Raw genomic sequence first — 6,141 nt, 5'->3', positions numbered from 1 at the left:
AAACCTTTTTTCTGATAAAAAGAAGACGTTTACAACTCTCTGTAACAAATAATTAGAACCCAGCTCTTGAGCGGGAGGAAGGTATGCCCCTCCTTCTCCGTACCCTCTCCTCCTCCCCTCCTCTCCTTCACCATTTCCTCTCCTTATCCTCCCTCTCCCGTCCTCTATCGTGCTTCCTCTTCTTCCTCTTATCCTCCTCCCCCTCCTCCTTCTCCTCCTTCCCCTCCCTTCCTCCCCTCCCTCCTTCCTTGTGACGTCACTCGTGACCCTAGTGACCCTCGAGACGTCTCTCGTGAAGGTCGTGACCTTCACGTGACCTTCATTGTGGAGGTCGTGACCTTTGTCGGGACCTTCATGAGGGGATCCGGACATTTCGGTGTCGGACGTTTCGGAATAGGGCGTTTCGGTGCGGTCTTTTCGGTGCACGGACTTTTCTGTGCACGAACTGTTGGGTGCACGTACTTTTCGGTGCACGGACCTTTCGGTGGACGGATTTACGGTGCACGGCCTTTTCAGTGTAAGAGCTTCGGTGTATAGACATTTCGTGCACGGATTTTTCTGTGCATGGACAATTCGGTGTAAATATGTGCCTCGATTTATCTTTAGGATTACAATTGAATTTTTATATCTGAAACTGCATTTTACTTTTTTTTAACAGCTTGCAAACTCTCCAATGAGAACAACTCTCAATTCTAAAGCAACGTTCTGGGCTCATTGTTTTCTTTTCCCGGTTGTGGCCAGAGAACTCTAAGAACTACAAATTAGCACTAAAACCTTTATTGTTTTATTATTATTAAAAGTGCAAACATGAAACCATGCCTGGCTTGAGAACAAGGCAATGATCAAGCTTCTACAATAAAAAAAGCGGAGTTGCTCAGCAAACATTTTGCGCCAGTAGCTCGATGGTTCATATTGCTAATATGGTTCCCTAGAATTCTCTGAAAGGCAACACCTGACAAACTCACACAAACTACTGTCGCTACATAAACCATATATAAAACTAATTTTGCATGTCCTTGTGGGTGACCTTGTCAACTCGCCGAAAGTCAATCCATCGAAGAATACTCGAAGGCCAATTTTTTAAATAAGCCATATGGTCATTGGACAATTTGCGGAGCGAGAAACTCGTCGGAAAGGCCCACTTGCCCCAGGACAATTTGTTGGGCTCTTGGGGTAGAGTTCGACATGAAATCGCTCTTTCATTATCGGCCTTGCTTATCATTTTCCCGTCAAGTTCTTTTTTTTTTCAACTTGTCTGGAGAGTTTGACGGAGTCGATACTGCATACAAATCTGCAAACAAAATATTTAAAATTCAGATTTATTTATATGCTTATTGGTTCCTTGGACGATTTGTAACCAAATCGATAATCTGCCAATATTAAAAAAAAAAAGAAGTGAGGGCTAATTTAGTTTGGATTTTGTTTGCTGGCCATGAAGTGCACGAGTACGGTAACTTGAGCACTCAAACTCTTCGCTGCGCCGTAAAACATGAAGGATATAATGTGGAGCTGTATGTGCAATCTAGGTTACGTGGAGAATTTTCATCGCCCAAATTTAGAAGATGTTGCGGATCTCATAACTGACTGCTAGGGCTTTCTCTCGTCCATCAAGGATCGAATAAAGCTTCGGTTGGAGTTAGTTGGTTCATATCGAATAAAAGGTGATGAGCGATAAATGAGCGATAAGAATTTTTATTAGTTGTATGTATTTAGGTGATTGGGATTGGGTTTGAGGATGGTTCGTGTTTCAATAAATCAGTTGGAAGTTGGCGCCTGTCCGTGTTGTAAGTGTGTTTTTTTTCGTCCTGTTTGCTCGCGCCTTTTAACCTTTTAGTCCATCAAGGTACTGCAAGAAGGATGAGTTTCAACGGCAGCCGAGTTAGAAGAAGGGATATTACACCTTTCGTCAAGATATCTAGTGAAATATGTTGATTCTATGCAGCATAAGTTTTAAACATCAACATGTGCTTTTATTTCGTCGAACTAGTTATAGAAATCTGTCCTTCAAAGCAAAACATGCTTGTCAGTGGGGCCACGCTGACACATTTCATACATTTCGCAGACATATAATACAACCTTGTCCATTTACGAAAACTTGTCAAAAATATCTAAAAAGCTACATTACGGGCAACGCCCCAGAGGAATCGCCCGTCCTGCTTGCGGTCGTAGTCCCTTTAAAGCGTCTGCAAGCGCTCCGCAGCCTTGTCATATTTTTGAATAGCTTGAACCGGCGGCTCATTTCCAGTTTCCCAAGCCGGTGCAGCTGCAGGCAGTCCTCCCTCTGCAGCCCCTCCAGAAACCTCCATAGTGGCAGGTGGGGGCACTGCAGGTGGGCATGAAACCCCTGGTGCCAAGCCTTTACTAAGTTCGTGGTCTTGGGGTCGCCCTGTACAGCGGTCTCGTGGTGGTTTCATAGTTACACCGAGAACTGGGTGTCTCGCCTTCCTCGAGCTGTCGGCCGGCCTATTAAAACATCTCGAAGTACTCCAGTACCGGGAGCAACTACGTGCGGATGGTTGTCGCCAGTTCGGCGAACACGACCACCACGTCTTTCCGGTGGACAATTGATAGAGCTGGGACCATCCTAGCCTCCAAGTTAATCTGGGAATCAAACGCATACAAGTCCTGTAGTCCTTCCGACTGAATCCTACGGTACACGCACTGCGATACGTGAAAAAGCACCGACGGACTTTACAGTTTGGAAACACCTTCCCGAACGGATTGCTGGCCGCAAGTTCATAATCAACAATTATTGTCGTGGGGTTGCAGACACCACCGCACTCACCGTTGAGGGCGGAAGGTGCTCGGTTGTACTAGTGCGGTATTTTCGCTTAAGCTGCATCTACGCCGCGGGCAGGACAGATCTACAATCATCACAGTGCAGGCTGTACACCTGAAAAAAATAACTCCGGCGCCACCTTAAAGCTGCATTCACATGGCCGCCAAATTCCGAGAACAATGTCCGCAGACCTGCGAAATATGCGTATCACGTGGCTTCGACGTCACAACGGACAAGTCCGGGGACATGCGAATTAATACGGCATGGTCGCCGTGAAACAAGGCGAGAACTGCGAGTCCGAGCTCGTACACTGTTAGCAAATACTGTGTATTTAGCGAATATTTGGGGTGAAAAACACGCTTGTTACACAAATTACCATAAATTTACACGTTGAGTAATGGATCATTAGTTCAAACATCATGCGAGGTTGTAAAAAACGTGTTTTGGTTCGGTCATACACGGATATCCGTGTAGCCGACCTAAAAACACGCTTCACCCCCGACGACGACCGCAGCACTGCGGGCTATCGAAGCACCGGAATGCTTGGGGAAATACCTAGAAAGGACCGTGGAGACAAATGCCGCCGAAAGAAACATGTATCGGAGACAGATATGCACCAAAAGCAATTACGCCATGTCGCGGGACGGGGCGAACCCCGCGCTTACCACGCTCGCTGCCCATCCTGCCACTGATTCTGGTCGATGGCAATGCGGCTTCCCTCATGTCGTCTATATTTGTATTGATTTTAAGGGTCTTGATAATAGTTTCTTACATACCACAAATAGAATTATGGGCCTAATTACTCGTTCTAAAAGGTTAAAATGGATATAAAAAGCGTGCCCTCGATCTGAACACGTGATATTGCAGTTGGTTTCGTTTTGGCTTCAACCCTTCAACTGCAAGGGAAGGTGCGGCCGCTTCTTACGCACCCTCCTCAGAGTTTACGGCGCTCCGTGGTGGCCGCCGTATTAAAAATGTATACCACTTGCTGCATCTGTAGGTCACCTGGGACGAGCATGTCACAAAACAAATTTTGTCACACCAATTGGGACGAGCATGTCACAAAACAAATTTTCAAACAAAAACAAAATTTTTTAAAGCAATATTTATCGCGCGGGACTGATTTTCGTTTGCGGCTATTTCGTCCGTTTCAAATCGCGCGCCAGAAAGTTAGTATGATACGTCACGGAGCGACGTTTTCAAGCCAGTCCGCGCGCGTCGAAAGAACGGGAGTTTTAAATCTTGAGAGGATCTGACTCCGACTAAATTACGTCATGTAACGTAAATATGCAAAAAAAATTTTTTTTTTTTTCGCGGAAGATTTTTTTTTTTTTGACATGCTTGTCATGTCACAAAAAGAAAACGTACGCCCGCATGGGGAAGACGTCTTAACCCCTAGGCTACACTCCAACGTTGTATGCAGCCGCTCAACGTCTATGCAGGAGAGGGCGCTGCGGTCAAATGCGCATATAATCGCGTTAAACTTTGCGTGCATTGGCTCAACGTTTATAGACGAGAAGGCGCTGCGGTCAAATGCTCAACTGCATATATAACCACGATCCATACCACACATTCTCTTTCTGACATGATCCGTTGACTTAAGCGGTGGAGATGCGTTCCCACGGCTTCTAGCGGACCCAAGCTGATCCGCTAGAATAACCACTGGCTCTGCATTTCACCGACCATAAAGCGGTAATAATGAAGTCGAAACGCACCCGGAACTCAGCACTGCCGATGAGGAATAAAAAAAATCAGCAATACATATGAACAATAAAATCAGTATCATCAGCACCACCACAGCTTCGCCCCAATCAACATCATTCACCACGTGGAGATGCGGTAATTTTTTTTCTAGCTCTACAAATTGACCTTGTGATCCCGAGAACGTGTCAAATAACTATTTACACTTTTTTAGAACGTACAGTCACCACGGAATGAAACCCGAACGCCGGAAGGGGTGGACATTGATGCAGGCAGCTCCACCTGGAGTGCCCCTGAGAGCTAATAAAAATGCAGCTGGGTTCGACGGTGCAGGTCCTACTAAGATGCCCTCAACCCTCGCGCGGTGCGTCTGGGACTTCCGCGTTTCGCCGGTGGCGCGCTGTAATTCCCCTCCCCTCGTTTTCCTCCTTTTCATCGATGGCAATCCTCCTCGCCATCTGTCCGCCTCGCGCCCCCCGCCGCCATGTCTGAGCGGGGCCCGCAAGGCGCGCGACTGCGCACGCCTGTGTGCCGAGCACAACCCGGTGCCGGGCCGTTCATGTTATTAAATACGGCGGACTATTTTTTTTGTTCTTTAAATATCAAGAGAGTTTTGTTTTCTAACATGAGGAAACTAGCGTTTGTTCACCTTTATTTATAAGGTACGGGAAGACGTCTCTATCGGCAATTATAATAGCACGAGCAGAGTTGGAATCCCTCGGGCGTGAAAACAAGCTTTCTCCTATTCCGCTAAACGCAAACGATGAAAAAAAAAAAAAAGCAGTTGAGTTTTTTGGGACATCGGCATGCACTGCGAAAATTTATTTCGTTTACCCGTTTATTGCAGCAAAAGCCGAGAGCCGGCACACGATAGAATGCACCTCTCCTTATGTCTAAATAGAGTTTCGTAGGCAAGGACTGCGTTGCTAGCGGGAGCTCGTGCCGTCGCTTTGAGCATCACACCGATCTCACCAGCTAGTTTGAGTACACCATCGCTGCCGACATGCATCGTTGGAGCTGTAGTCCTTCTGCACGCGCGATAACCCTGCTGGAGGTCTGCGCGAGCAGAGCACGAGGTGGCATGAGCTGTCTCGTGAACTGGCGTCTGCCTCCTACGAACCACAGTCATGGCGGCGTCACGCATGCGTGGAACGCTTGGTGAGATTGGTCTATTGGGCACGCCCCCGCAAGGCTCGCAATCTTTAGCGTACGCTTTACTAAAACGTTTTAGTATCTTGAACGAAGTGCATTTGGAGAATCGGCATCGCTGGAGTGAGGCAAATAAATGACACCACTATGCGTGTAAAGCAGGACTTTTCGGTAATTTTTAGCATCACCGATCGTATTGTCAATCCAGCCGCTTGGTTTACTTCATACACATTTTATAAGCGTCGAATACTACCTGCAACTACGGAATATGCGACGTCTGCTGTTTACGCGCCTCGTGCATAAAACTACCCGTCAAATAATCAAAAACACTCCCTTTTATCCCCTCCGTTAAAATGAAAAATTGCGTGTGCTCGGTTGCCTTGCCAACACGTTTCTCATTTGTCACATATATTAGTGTTTTGACGTTCTCACGCTTGAGTTCACTCTCAAAGCGCATAAGCTTTGCCGCACACCCGCGGGCGTACCTTACTGAGTGAGTTACAAAACGAAGA

Source organism: Ixodes scapularis, unplaced genomic scaffold (genome assembly GCF_016920785.2).
Source record: "Ixodes scapularis isolate PalLabHiFi unplaced genomic scaffold, ASM1692078v2 PGA_scaffold5__190_contigs__length_132052651, whole genome shotgun sequence".
Classification (NCBI taxonomy): domain Eukaryota; kingdom Metazoa; phylum Arthropoda; class Arachnida; order Ixodida; family Ixodidae; genus Ixodes; species Ixodes scapularis.
This window is presented reverse-complemented; position numbering follows the sequence as displayed.